The sequence below is a fragment of the Artibeus jamaicensis genome, unplaced genomic scaffold (assembly GCF_021234435.1).
Source record: "Artibeus jamaicensis isolate MK-2021 breed Jamaican fruit bat unplaced genomic scaffold, CSHL_Jam_final contig_511, whole genome shotgun sequence".
NCBI lineage: Eukaryota > Metazoa > Chordata > Mammalia > Chiroptera > Phyllostomidae > Artibeus > Artibeus jamaicensis.
In genome coordinates, this window is record NW_026521866.1 from 358794 (window position 1) to 374210 (window position 15417).

Consider the following 15417-nt stretch of genomic DNA (forward strand, 5'->3'; position numbering starts at 1 on the left):
TAAAATAGCCACTATAGTAAACCCTGTATCTCTTATTTCCAAACTGCCAAACACAGATCCAGAACCACTTGATAACCATATGTACATGTGGGCTCAACCATCACATGTCATTCTAGGGTATATCAAGGAGGATCTTTAATTTAAATTAAAAATAACGTTTTTTTATTACAAAAGTACTAGAAGCAAAGACATCAGAAAAATTCAGACAACCAAAAAGAAAAAACAGAAACGACAAAAATTACTCATAATCTTATTAAGAGACAACCACTTCTAAGACCATGGTTCCCTTTCCGGGACTTCTAAATAACTGTAACATACCCTGGCTAGTGTGGCTCAGTGGATTGAACACCAGCCTGGGAACTGAAAGATCACCAGTTCAATTCTGCCAGGGCACATGCCTAGGTTGTAGGTCAGGTCCCCAGTTGAGGGTGTTCAAGAGGACAGACATTTCTCTCATGTACCAATGTTTCTCTCCCTCTCTTTCTCCTTCCCATCCCCTCTCTCTGAAAATAAATAAATAAAATCATCAGAAAAACTTATACCATATACACAATTTTTAATATTAATCATTCTGCCTTTTGCCATTTTTCTAGTTCTCATTCATATGGGCTGGGAGAGATTTCCCCATGGCTGCCCAAGGAGAATCGCCAATTCAAACTTGTATTTATTGGCAATGGTGGGACTGGAAAAACTACATTTGTAAGACATCATCTGCCGGGTGAATTTGAGAAGAAGTATACAGCCACCCTGGGAATGGAGGTCCCCCATCCCAATGTTCCACACCGACAGAGGCCCCATCAAGTAGAACATGTGGGACACAGAGGGCCAGGAGAAGTCTGGTGGGCTGAGAGATGGCTACTACATCCAAGCCCAGTGTGCCATTGTAATGTCTTGTGTCACTTCAAGAATAACTTATAAGAATGTGCCTGGCATAGAGGTCTGGTAAGAGTGTGTGAAAACATCTCCATCGTCTTGTGTGGTAACAAAGTGATTATTAAGGACAGAAAAGTTAAAGAAAAATGTATTGTCTTCCACTGAAAGAAGAATCTTCGGTACTACAGCTTTTCTGCCATAAATAACTACAACCTGGAAAAGGCTTTCTTTGGCTTGCTAGAAAACTAACTGGAGACTCTAACTTAGAGTTTGTCACCATGCCTGCTCTTGCCCCACCTGAGGTGGTTACGGGCCCAGCAACAGTAGCACAGTATGAGCACGACCTCAAGGTGGCTCAGATAACCACTCTCCCGGGTTAGGATGATGACCTGTGAGAAAGGGAAGCTGAAGCCCAGTGTCAGAGTCTAGATTTATAGGCCACTGTCCTGTGATGTCAGTGGTGCAGTGTGTTTTACACTTTATTATGTAGCTAAGCAGAACCTGTGATTGATCTTTGGGCTACTGAAAGAGATGAATGGACTTCAGAGTGAATGTGCAAATTTAAAACTACCTTCATTTTTTTTGACCTGCATATTTAGCTGTTTTGGAATGCAGCACAGTTCTGCAATGCTAGTTCCCAAAATCTGATCTGGGGATGTTGGGAGTCTCAAAAACTTTTAAGAGTGTTAACGAGCTCAAAAGAGCTTCTATTTTACTTGCAGTACATTATTTGCCTTTTTCGTTCTTCTCTCACAACAAGTATGGACTAGTTTCCTAGAGATTACATAACATATGATACTGCAACAGTCTGAACACAGAGGCAGGTATGAAAATCCAGCTGCCCGCTACAGGGTGTGGCACAAATAATGGCTCTCTTTTCTTACAAAATCTTTTATTACAAAATCATAAGCATGTAATTCTGTAACATAACAATATTACACTCAAGCACACCATATGACATTTTAGGTAAAATATTCAAATTAAACCCATAAGTTATTACACCCATATTATTACCCTATCAACAACATTCCAGCAGGCATTACTTCTGCTGGACACTGTGTTAAGTTTGACATCATACAAAATAGCAAAAATGTGACTTCCAGCTTAGATGGAGGCATAGGTAGATACACTTCACCTTCTCACTCAACCAAAAGAAGGACTACAACAAATTTAAAAACAAAAAATAACAAGAACTTCCAGAAGTCCAGAAGATCAAACTGCATGGAAGTCTGACAACCAAGGAGTTAAAGAAGAAAAATTTATTCAGACTGGTAGGAGGGGCAGAGAGGGCAGCTGGGGTGGAGAGGACACACAGCAAGGTGGTGGCTGGAGGATCAAGCAGGAGAGGAGGTGGCTGGAAGACCAGGTGGTCCCACATTTGCATGTGGATAAATGGGGAGAAACAGCTGGGGAGCGAGACAGACTGCACAACCCAGGGTTCTAGCACGGGGGAAAGAAAGCCTCAGAACCTCTGGCTGTAAAAATCTGTGGGGGTTGTAGCAGAAGGAGAAACTCCCAGCCTCACAGGAGAGTTCACTGGAGAGATGCACGGGGTCCTAGAATGTACACAAACCCACCCACTGGGGAGAGTTCACTGGAGAGATGCACAGGGTCCTAGAATGTACACAAACCCGCCCACCTGGGAATCAGCACAAGAAGGTCCCAATTTGCTTGTGGATAGTGGGGGAATGACAGAAAGCTAGCTGAGGGCCAAGCAAGCCACATTATTCCCTCTTGGACCCCTCCCCCATATACAGTGCCACAACGCAGTGAAGTGGGTTGCCCTGCCCTGGCGAATACCTAAGGTTTCCCCCACTTTCAATGTAACAGGTGTGCTAAGACAAAGAAATATGGCCCAAACAAAAGAACAGATCAAAGCTCCAGAAAAAAAAATACAACTAAGAGATGAAGAGATAGCCAGCCTATCAGATGCAGAGTTCAAAACACTGGTAATCAGGGTGTTCATGAAAATAGTTGAGTTTGGTCACAAAATAAAGGAAAAAGTGAATGCTATATGTAGGGTAGATGGAGGCAGTCTGGCTTCCTCACCCAAGAGTCTGAGTAACTAAGGAAAGCAGTTTCTCATAACCTTGAATGGGCCTGATAAGTAGTGTTTTCATAGCCTTGAGATTAGGACTGCCCAATAAATGGTTCCCATAACATGAAGTGGGCTCACATGCACAGAATTATGCTATGTTATAGAATTTGGGGGGGGGGCTTTTTGCCAGCTTTGTTTGTCTCTAGTTACTTAACCAGGTAGGGGCTTCTCACTAGAGAGACGCACAGCTTGCAGCACTCATAGCTCACCCGCCCATGAGTAAATAAAGGTACATCAAGCAACCTCGCTGCTCCTCACATTTCCTCCTGTCTCCCCGAATCTAGATTGGACCTACGGGGCCTTGACTGGCTGCAACACAATTGGATAGTTGGCAGGACTCAGATAGTATGGAAATGGAGAAGCCTCCTGGATCTCCCAAGGGGAGCCTCTATAGGTAGGTAGTCTGGTACCAGGACATGGTACCCAGTGGCAAGCCTCCTGGCCTCATGGACCCCACCAAGGGAGTGGCCCGATGTTAGTGACACACCTGACACTGTAGAGAATGCCCTACAGAAGGTTGGGGAGACCCTAGAGCAGCCCAAGGCTGGTGCGGCCTCGGGCTGTGGTCTGGGTGTTCCTTTTAGCTTTTCATCCTGAGAGACCTTGCTTTGTGATGCAGCTAAACTACGGGAGCTCCAAAAATAAGAAGTCCTGGAAGCCAGAACTGGTGCTCTGGAAGAAGACCTGCCAGCAGCAGAACAGCAACACACATCTCATCTTCTGTTGTAGTGGACAAGTCAGAGTCAGAGGAAGATGATGTCAATACAGAACCGCCTTCCTGGTAGGCCACCGTTTATTGTTATGGAAAATAAAGTCCCAACAAAGAGAACCCTGTGGGTCCCGTTCAGATGGTAGAACATAGCATTTATAGTCCTAACACAGGCTGAGCTGGTCGATCTCTGAATCAGTTTCGCCAGCCACCTGGGGAGCCCTTAGCTGCCTGGCTTTTGCACCTGTGGGACCTAGGGGTGGATAGTATCATGTGTTCCGACCCAGAGATGGAAAAGTTAGCATCCATCACGACACGCCCCTCCCTGAGCCAGTGCTGAAGAAAAGCTGGAAGCACAGTGAGGGGCAGGGCTTACATTCTTTGATGGAGTGTGTAATGGTGACTGTCTGAGTGAATGAGGGTGATGAACCAGATATGGAGAGGAAGTGCCAGTCCTTTGCAGATTTAGTGCAAAATTTAGTGCAAATTTTGGAGGAGTTGGGCATGCACCAGGCCATGCTCAAACCCAACACACGGGGCCCCGATGCTGAATGTTTCAGAGCTGGAATGAGGGATCTTGTGCTCCAGCTCGCTCCCCTCTGCGTCTTTTGGCTGACTGGTAGCAATTCTCCGGCAGTTAGTCGGTTGTCCTATAAATGACGTCGCAATAATGGCAGCTACTCTGGGAGAGACGAGTCTCACTGCCAACAGAAAGCTGGCACAGTCTCTCAGTGTCCCTCTGTTCCCTGGTCAAACAGTGCCTCAGTGTGGGTGACTAGAACACAGATGTGATCAGATTATTTAGGGGCCAGGAGTCGTTTCCAATAAAACTGACCGAAAGCCGAAGGTTTACCTATTAGAGCTCTGGAAGCAGCTGTGAGCTGACCAATGCTTCCTGTGGCCCCAAAAGAAGAAACTGATGGAGGAATCCAGGGGTGCACCCCAAGAGCCCCGAGAAGCCCATTCGGTCCTGCTAGAAGATCATCTGGCTGTGTCAACCTCCCGAGATGAGGAAGGAGATATCCTTTGGACTTTTGGCTAGAGACCTGTCTTCACAGGATGGGCAGGGACCAGAGGCTGCATGTTGAATTGGCTATTCACTGGTCCCCTGCAAAAGTCCAGCAAGTGTTAGCTCTTGTGGATACAGTAGCTGAATGTACTCTTTTATATGGAAATCCTGAGAAGTTTCTGGGGCCTGAGGTCTCTACTGATGGTTATAGGGGACAAAGTGTAAAGGTGAAGGCTGTGCAGCTTTCTCTGGGTATCAGGTGTTTGCTCTTCACCGCCCCCCCCAGTGAATACACAGTCTGTGTCTCCCCCATTCCTGAGTATTGACATACTGCAGGGTTTGTGTCTACACATGACAGCAGGAGACTTTCACCTGTGGGTGGGAGTGGTAAAAGCCATTTTGCTGGGATGTGCTGACCACCCCCTGTGCGATTGCCACCCCCACAATGGGTAATGGCAGTGAAACAATACCAGTTGCCGAAGGACATGAGGAAATTACAGCAACTATAGAGTAGTTGGAGAAGGTAGGCATAATCAGGGCTTTCCACAGTCCTTTTAACTTTCCTGTGTGGCCAGTAAAAAAAAAAAAAAAACAAACAGATGGTACATAGAGCATGACTGTTGATTGCTGGGAGCTGTTTATAAGGTCATTCCTCCACTACATGCAGCAGTCCTTCTGTGATGGACTTGATGGACCAGTTAACTAATGAGCTGGGAACCTACCACTTTGTAGTTGGCCTAGCAAATGCCTTTTTTCTCCATTGACCTTGCTCTGGAGAGCCAGGATCAGTTTGCCTTCATGTGGGAAGGCTGACAGTGGATATTTACAATGCTCCCTCAAGGGTACTTGCACAGTCTGAGACAGACTTGTGGCAGAGGACCTGGCTAAATGGCCACAGCTTTCAGAGGTGCGTCTATTCCATTACATTGATGACATTTTGCTAAGCAGTGATTCTCTTGCAGAGTTAGAGAAGGCAGTGACTCAAGTGCTCTCACACATGAAGTCATGTGGTTGGGCAGTCAACAAAAGCAAGCTGCAAGGGCCTGGATTGTCTGTCAAATTCTTGGGGGTTGTTTGGTTGGGTAAGACAAAAGTAATCCCTGATGCGGTGATAGATAAGACTCAGGCAAACTGGACCCCTATCACTATGAAACAGCTCCAGACATTTTTCAGCCTGTTGGGGCACTGGAGAGCATTTGTGCCCTATCTAGCCCAGGTCTTCTGTCTCTTGTATTCTTTGGTGAAAAAGGGAGCGAACTAGGACTGGACCCTGAGCTTGGAACAAGCATTTCAAGGAGTAAAGTGCATCATTAAGCGTACCCAGGCCTCGCATGCTCTGGATCCTGGTGAGCTAGATGTGTATGCGACACAGGAAGGTTTTGGATGGGGTCTGTGGCAGTGGCTGTGTCAACCCTTGGGTTCTGGTCTCAACTATGGAAGGGAATAGAGGTGTGGTACTCCCTGATGGAAACGAAATTGGCTTCAGTATTTGCTGCCATGTTGGCCAGAGGCCATAACAAGAACTGTCCCCATTGTGGGACACTTAGGACCATATATCCCATTGTGGGGTGGGTCTGGGACTAGATGGCCAAGCCTTGTAGTGGGACAGCTCAGACACCCACATTGGCTAAGTGGGGGGCCTGTCTGCAACAAAGGAGTACTCTGTCCAGTAGCCTTTTGGGGGCTGAGCTGAAGGAAGTGTTAGGCCCAGTTATTTATGTAAATGAGAAGTCTACTGCTCCTCTCCCTGTAGAAGAAATGGAAGCTACCCCTTCCATGAAGGGCAGGCACCTATTCCTTCAAATGCATGGTCTACTAAAGGGTTCGGCAGGGGCCAGCCCGTCATGTGGACTGTGGTGGCAATTCAATCAAAGGCAGACACAATCTGGTTTGATGCTGGCGTGGGACAGAGTAGCTAGTGGGTGGAACTCCAAGCCATATGGCTCTTGGCTACCAATGAGGCACCACCCTGACAATTTGCACAATTTGTTAGGTGGTGTACCAGGGGCTAACATTACGGATTTCTACATGGCATACAGATAAATGGATGGTTTTGCATAGGCCACTGTGGGGACAGGCCTTATGGTAAGATCTCTGGGAGTTAGGCCACCAGGAACAAATCACTGTATATCATGTTACTGGACATGCACATCTTGCTTCCCCTGGGAATATGAGGTTGATACTCTAGACAAGGTGTGGTGGCTAGATATGGTACCTGCCAGTCCTTCAGGATGGAAAATAGTGCAGTGGCTACACCATTGCCTCTTACATGCTGGGTAAAAGACCATGTGGTCCACCATCAAAACTTGGGGGTTGGTAGAGGACTTCCACCAAGATGGAGACATAGGTGGAAACACTGTAACTTCTCACACAACCAGTTTAAAAACAACAAAGTTTTAGCAACAAAAACACAGCCAAAACACAGAAAATTGAACTATACAGAAGTCTGACAACAACGAACCCTTCAGCCAAACCGGTAAGAGGGGCAGAGCCAGCAGCAGAGTGTGGTCGGGCAGGAGAGTTCCACCAGACCGACCCAGGCGAGCAACTCAGGCACGCAGGCAGCCGTGGGCGGATCCGAGGTGTGGAGTGGTGTCGGGTGGACCCACTGAGGGCTGACCGTGGTCACACATTCACAAGCAGGTAAACCAGGCGAATGAGCAAGCAGTGAGACGAACCACGCAGACCCCAGTGGCGAGAAGCAGCAGAAGAGACCGCTATTGTCCCTCTCTGACCCCGCCTCCACATACAGCCTCACAAACCAGCAACCTGGGTGACCCCGCCTTGGTGAACACCCAAGGCTCCGCTCCTCATACATAACAGGGGCAAAGAGAGCAAAACATTATGGCTCAAGAAGAACTCAAAACCCCAGAGCCAATAAATCTAAGCAACCAAGAAATAGCCAAACTTTCAGATGCACAGTTCAAAAAACTGGTGATCAGGATGCTCACAGAACTGGTTGATTTTAGTCACAAATTAGAGGAACATATGAAGGCTAAACTAATTGAAATGAAGAGAAATGCACAGGAAAACAATAGTTATGGAAAAGAAACTGGGACTCAAACCAAGGGAGTGGACCAGGAGGAAGAAAAAAATGACCAAACAGAAAAGGATGAAGAAACAAGAATTCAAAAAAATGAGGAGAGGCTTAGGAACCTCCAGGACATCTTTAAATGTTCCAACATCCGAATTATAAGGGTACCAGAAGGGAAAGAGGAACAGCCATGAGTGGAAAGCTTATTTGAACAAATAATAAAGGAGAACTCCCCCAATCTGGCAAAGGAAATAGACTTCCAGGAAATCGAGGAAGCTTAGAGAGTCCCAAAGAAGTTGGACCCAAGAAGGAACACACCAAGGCACATCATCATTACATTAGCCAAGATGAAAATGAAGGAGAGAATCCTAGAAGCAGCAAGAGATAAGGGGACAGTCACCTACAAAGGACTTCCCATCAGACTGTCAGCAGATTTCTCAAAAGAGACCTTACAGGCAAGAAAGGGTTGGAAAGAGGTATTCCAAGTCATGAAATCCAGAGACCTACAACCAAGATTGCTCTATCCAGCAAAGCTTTCATTTAGAATGGAAGGACAGATAAGTGCTTCTCAGATAAGGTCAAATTCAAGGAGTTCATCATCATCAAGCCCTTATTATATGAAATGTTAAAGGGACTTACCTAAGAAAAAGAAGATAAAAAATATGAACAGTGAAAGGACAGGAAACTCACAGTTATTAAGAACCATGCCTAAAACAAAAGCAAACTAAAAGGACAGCTAGATCAGGAGCAGAACCATAGAAATGAAGATCACATGGAGGTTTAGCAACAAGGGAGTGGGAGGAGGAGAAGGGGGGAGAAGGTACAGAAAATAAGGAGCATAGACAGTAGGTGGAAAATAGATAGAGGGGAGGGCAAGAATAGTAAGGGAAATATAGAATGTAAAGAACTTGAGACACTTGTTCTCAAGTGTCTCAAGAAAATAGAAAGGGGGAATGGTGAGGGAGGGGTGCGCAGGGTAGAGGGGAATGAAGGGGGGAAATAGAACAACTGTAATGGCATAATCAATAAAATATATTTTTAAAAAACTTGGGGGTTAACTGTCACTTTATCAGAGCTACAAGAAGCTGTGAGACCAGTGTCGTCTGCTTGCAAGAGCATCCCTGAAGGCCTGTGGGAACTACTGGACAGGTGGTGAGGGTACAGGTGTCACTGACCCAGTGGCAGGTGGATATAATCGAGTCCCTACCTACTTCAGAGGGATGTAAGTATGCTACTACAGGTATAGACATGGCCACAGGACTTTTAGCTGCTTATCCCCACACAGCACCCAGATCAGAAAGCAGTAATTGCTGCACGGGAGCAGTTATGTGTGGCTTATGAGCAGCCCTTAATCATTGAAAGTGATCAGGAGATACATTTTACTGTGGTCTTGGTACAACAATGGGCTTGAGACTTGCAAATTGACTGGAAATCCAATGTAGCCTATCATCCCCAAGCTGCTGGAATGACTGAACAGTACAGTGGTCTCTTAAAGCAGGGCCTATGAGCTGCAGCTGCCACCCCTGCACTGAGGAGTTGGACAAAAACGCTTATGGACTGTCCTCTGGACTCTAAATGAGAGGAGTCAGAGGGGGGCCCAGCCATAGGAGAAGCACTGTTCCACCAGACTGCAGCTCCAATTCAGTTGCAGGTACAGACTAAGGATGCTTTGTTGAAACCAGGTGAAAACAAGGGAATATTCTCTTGCCTGTTCTGGAGGAACTGGAGTGAGGGCAAACAGTTACTTGTTGGTGGCCTTGGAAAATAAAATCCCCTCACATGAGTTTGGTGGCTCTTGTTGCCCCTTGGGGCCAAGGGGTGGAGAGAAATGTACAAATAGTGCCATGGATGATTGGGACATGGCCTCCATTCATAAAGGTGACATATTCAGGACCAGCGGACCACAAAATACTTCTTCATGGCACTTTGTAATTTCCAGTATGAGTTCCCCCTGTTTCCCCCTGTTATTGCAGGAAGATACTGACTCCCCCCCCCCGCCCCGCCCCCCGTTGAGGCACCAAAGGTATGGTATTCATGCCCAGGAAGACCCCCTCTGCCAGCCACTGTCTTATTGGCTGCCCAGAAGCTTGCTTGTATATTGCCTGAGGGTCATGGCTTGCTCTTACCGGTGTCTGTAACTGCTCTGTCTTTTTGCCCCTAGGGTGCAAAGTAACACCTTAGTGGACTGGGTTCTACCTGTGCCCCAGGGGTAACCAATCAGCATGCTGGATCTGCACTGAAATCCCCCTGAGCATATCTCTCCTGCTTCTGTCTCAAATTGGACTTGGCTTTAGAACCAGTAGTAGAACAATAAACATCCCTTGTGGAATTCGACCTGGACTGTCATCTACACCTGGGGCAAAACAGCGGTATGACTGGCCCCTGCCAGTAGTTGGCTACTCCCTATTAGATGGGTCGGGGTGTCTCACAGCTAAAATCGAGGAGCTGGACCAGCTCCCCTTTGCACTGAGAATTCCTAAGGATAAGCCCAGGTGGGCTGGATTCCGACAGGTCTGTGTCAGACTCAGACTCTAGAGCATTTCTGGGAAGCATGGGATGATGCATGGGCTGCAGTTCCTACTGGAGCCCTCTGGGTGTGTAGCTTACATGGGTAGCCTTACCTGCCAGGAAACTGGACTAGCCATTGTACTTGAGGATGGCCCTATTTGCCTGCTCCAGTTCAGAAAACTCTTGTAAGTCAGCCAACAAATTGGGAAGGGTTTAAAGTGTGACACCAGGTAAAGTGTACTCCTTGGTGGTATTTCTCAAAAGAAAATTTACAGGCAGGAAGGGGCTGGAAAGAAGTATTTGAAGTCATGAAGGGGAAGGACCTACATCCCAGATTATTCTATTAAGCAAAACTATCATTTAGAATCAAAGGGCAGAGAAAGTGCTTCCCAGAAAAGGTAAAATTAAAGGAATTCATCACCAAGCCCTTATTATATGCAATGTTATAGGGACTTATATAAGAAAAAGAAGATAATCAAAAGTATGAACAGTAAAATGACAACAGACTCACATCCATCGACAACTGAACCTGAAACAAAAACAAACTATTCAAACAACTAGAACAAGAACCGAATCGCAGAAATGGAGGTCACACGGAGGGTTATCATGTCCATGGGGGAGGAGAGAGAATGGGGGAAAAGGCACAGGGAATAAGAAGCATAAATGGTAGGTACAAAATAGACAGGGGGAGGTTAAGAATAGTATGGGAAAGGGAGAAACCAAAGAACTTATATGTATGACCCATGGACATGAACTAAGGAGAGGGAATGCGGGGGATGGGGGAGGGGGAAGGGCGCAGCGTAGAAGGGAATAAAGAGGAGGAAAAAAAAGGGACAACTGTAATAGCATAATCAATCAAATATGCTTTAAAAATAAAATAAAATTTTGATTATCAAAAGAAAAGAAAATAGGAGTTCCAGCCAAGATGGAGGCATAGGTAGAAACCCTTTGCTTCTACTCACAACCAAAAGGAGGATAACAACCAATCTAAAATCAATAAACAACCAGGAGCACCAGAAAATCAAACTGCATGGAACTCCAACAACCAAGGAATTAAAGAGAAAATCAACCAGAATGGTAAGGCAGACGCGACTGGGGTGGGCAACTCAGAAAACCTGCATCAAGGTGCCTGAGGGGGGGAACTGATTGCTGAGCTCGGTGGAGCTGCATGGGAGGGACTGACTTAAGGGGAAAACTGAGACTCAAAGCTGACTGTGGGCTATGGCTGGGGTTGCCGCAGTGGGAGATACTTCCAGTCTGACACAGGAGTCTGTTGGAAAGTGCGCCAGAGAAGAGCAGTGAGCTTCACTGCTCTCTCTGGCCCCTCCCCTACAGGCAGCAGAGCAAGGAGAGTTGTCCTGCCTGAGTGAACACCTAAGGCCCTGTCCCTTACAATTTATCAGGTGCACTAAGACAAAAAATATGGCCCAAATGAAAGAACACAGAGAAACCTCAGAACTAAGTGATGAGGACATTGCCCACCTAACTAATGGAGAATTTAAAGTCCTGGCAATCAAAATGCTCACAGACCTGATTGAGCTTGGTCAAAAAATGAAAGAACAAATGAGAGATACCCAAAATGAAATAAAGCAAAATATTCAGGGAGCCAACAGTGACAAGAAGGAAACCAGGATTCAAAGCAACAATTTAGAACGAAAGGAAGAAATAAGCATCCAACTGGTACAGAATGAAGAAACAAGAATCCAAAAAAATGAAGAGAGACATAGGAACCTCTGGGACAACCTTAAATGTTCCAATATCCGAATTATAAGGGTGCCAGAAGGAGAAGAGCAACAGCAATAAATTGAAAACTTATTAGAACAAATAATGAAGAAAAAATTCCCCAGTCTGGCAAAGGAAATAGACTTCCAGGAAGTCCAGGAAGCCCAGAGAGTCCCAAAGAAGTTGGACCCAAAAAGGAACACACCAAAGCACGTCATCATTAACTTACTCAAGATAAGACAACGAGAAAATCCTAAGAGCAGCAAGAGAAAAGGAGACAGTTAGCTACAAAGGAGTTCCCATAAGACTATCAGCTGATTTCTCAAAAGAAACCTTACAGGCAAGAAGGGGCTGGAAAGAAATATTTGAAGTGGTGAAAGGAAAGGACCTACATCCAAGATTGCTCTATCCAGCAAACCTTCATTTAGAATGGAAGGGCAGGTAAAGGGCTTCCCAGATAAGGTCAAGTTAAAGGAGTTCATCATTACCAAGCCCTTACTATATGAAACATTAAAGGGCCTTATGTAAGAAAAAAGAAGATAAAAATATGAACAATAAAATGACCACAAACTCATAACTTCCACAAATGAACCTAAAAGAAAAGAAAAACAATGAAAATAACAACTAAGCAAACAGCCAGAACAGGAACAGAATCAGAGAAATGGACATCAACACAGTGGGAATTCAGTGGGGAGGGGGAAGGGAAGAATAGGGGGAAGGTACAGGGAAGAAGAATAATTACTAGGCATAAAATAGGGGAAAATAGATGGGGAAAGATAAAAATGGTATAGGCAATAAAGGACTCAAAGAACTTACATGTACAACCAATGGACATGAACTAAGGGGGGGAATGCTGTAGGGTTGAGGGGGCAGGGTGGAGGGGGGATAAAGGGGAGAAAATTGGGAAAACTGTAATAGCATAATCAATTAAAAATACTTGAAAAGAAAAAAGAAAAGAAAATAGCAAAAATGTAAAACAATGACACTCTTCTATGTTTTTTTTGTTTTGCAGTATATACTTATTTTTCATAAAATGTTATTCATGTTACCACGTAATGGAGTCTGTTTTAAATAATGAATAAATATTTTTAAATCTCTCAGGTTTAATTTCAAAGGTTTTGATAGATGTAACACACATAAACAAAACCTCATTGGAGCCCTCAGTAATTTTCAAGCACATGAGTCCTGAAACCATCGTTTGAGAACCTCTGATCTACAATATTATTTTAATAGCTGATTTAGTCCACTGTACTACAGTGTCATAATTCATTCAACCAATAAGTCATGCCTAGAATAAGATCCTTAATTTGTGTACACTCTTAATTATTTCTTTAGGATAGTTTTCAGGGATGATTTTTGAAATATATACTTAATTACTTACTGTACAATAATGGGCTAATATCAATAATGAAATCCACCTCCTCACCAAGCAATTCTTTCTCTCTCTTTCTGCTTTCTTCAAATCAACAAAGGAAATATAAGGCATTTAAGACTGCTACTATCTTAAGACTTTAGTACTAGGTCACTATTTCTAAAGGGAAAATACCTTCTGGATCATCTGGCCCAATGGGCTCCAACCTAATCACTGGGGAGTATTTTTAAATCTAAAATCCCCAGTGTCGTGGGAAGGACCTGAATGTATGTCTCCATTGTCTTTATCTAAATGCTACCTCTTGGTGGAATAAATTCATTTTTTAAAAATACAGGCTGAAATGACTGCTGGTGTCCTGCATGCTCCACAGCCCTCTCCCACAAAGGCTTGGAGTGGGGCGCTGTAGCCATTTGTTTAGCTGTCTCTCCATCCTGTCCACAGGACAGTAAGCTCTTTCTGGGCCAGCTCCTATGGCATGACTCTTGCTATTTCCAATGCTAAGCACAGTGCTAGACACAGGGTGCAGCAAATTTTAGTGAACTGCTGAAAGAAGGCTCTATCCTTGGAAATCCTTATTCAGTCTGTCTGAGGCAGATCCCAGAAACCTGTATTTTAACAAATTTTGTCTCCGGTGTTGGGTTCAAGTGTCTGCTCTTCTGGGTTAAGGCTACTCCACCTCTCAGAGCCTCCGTCTTGCATTCCTGTAAGAGGGCGTATAACAGCAGCCTGACAGGGTCGTTGTGAGGATTCAGTGAGCTCTTGAACGTCGTATTCTCAGTTCCATGACTAGAACATGATAAGCCCAGAGAATGGACCTGACAATACGGTCTTGCAGGAGCCTCAGACGCGGGAAGGAAGGAGCTCAGAGAAATTGTGTGCTGGCACCAAGATGGGTGTGTTCCTGGGGGGCGGGGCCTGCTGCCACCGACCTGCCCCGCGGGCTAGTGGCGGACCCAGGGGTCCCGCGGGGCCGAAGGCAGGAACGGAGCCAGCGGCCAACGCTGTCCAGAGCTCTGCGGTAGTGAGAGACGCCTCCCGACTGGAGCCGCAGCAGCGGCTGGGCGCTAAGGGAGGGCGGAGGGAGAGTAGGAGGGGTGGTGAGCGGGAGGCGTTGGCGGGGCAGGCGGCAGGCAGCCCGTCCTGTCTCTTTAAGGTGGCCGGAGCTCGCAGGCGCCGCGCGGAGGGACTGCGCGGAGGCGCGGCCTGCCTCTCTCGCACGTCTCAGCGGCGCGCGCCCCCGGGCTAGACCGTCCAGCCGGGGAACCTGGGCCAGGCAGCCTAGCGGTGCCGCAGCGCACGGTGAGCGGAAGAGGGCCGAGTGTAGCGTCTGCGGCCGGGAGAGTCTGGTCTTGAGCTCCGGCCTCCAGAGGCGGTGGGCCGCGCCGGTTACTTGGGAGCCAGGAGAAACGAAGCTGATCGCCCGTGGCCTGAGCTCCGCCTACGCGGAGGACAAAGTGGGGTGCCACCTCCGGTAGGTGCTAGGCGTGGGATGCAGGCTAGGGCGGCCTTGGCGCCACGAGCTGGCGACACCTCTCGGACCCCCACTCCTGTATCTCTGGTGCCGGGCGTTCCTGGCCTTGTCCTGCAGAGCCGCCGTGGCCTCTGCCTCCTCACCGGGCAGCAGGGGCTCAGTACAGCGGCACAAAGGCTGTTGTCTCCCTTGAGGACCACACACAGGTCGCCACAGCCTGAGAAATTGGTCACGGTGGATGAAAACAGTTTTGATGGGGTATTGTTCTTAATTGATAAAAAAAAATCAAGAAGCCCCTTAAATAATCATGGTACTTGCTTTGTGCAAACCCCAGTTTATTGAATATTTTTCCAGTAAGATTTTGGTATTGGATGAAGTCAACCATAAGGGATGGCTGGGGAGTGGGGGGGAATCCCCTTTTTGGTAGTTGTAAGATGAAAACTAGTTCTGAAAAAATCAGTTTTTAAATACCTTCCTTGGCCTCCACAAATATGTACTGGTGGCTCCAAAAAATCAGTCAACTTGGTAATGTGTTGTTAAATAAATCAGACAGTTGGGTTACTAACGGTCTCAGTAGCAATCACCAGGGCTTTCTCTTACCAAAATTTAGTCACACGGGGG

General features: G+C 46.3%; 1 protein-coding gene and 1 pseudogene across 2 annotated transcripts in view; both read left to right on the forward strand.

The window, feature by feature from the left end:
- The first annotated feature begins 626 nt into the window (after nucleotides 1-626).
- On the forward strand, nucleotides 627-1268 carry LOC119040905 (GTP-binding nuclear protein Ran-like; annotated as a pseudogene).
- A 13194-nt stretch (nucleotides 1269-14462) lies between these two features.
- The window catches only part of TWSG1 (twisted gastrulation BMP signaling modulator 1), an 85462-nt gene continuing 84507 nt past the window's right edge, over nucleotides 14463-15417 (forward strand). Inside the window, exon 1 of one of the 2 annotated variants that reach the window (XM_037134070.2) lies at nucleotides 14463-14796. The gene's annotated coding sequence lies outside the window, so the exon portion shown is untranslated. The remainder of the gene's footprint in view (nucleotides 14797-15417) is intronic. The other variant, XM_053668849.1, reaches the window with a different exon arrangement.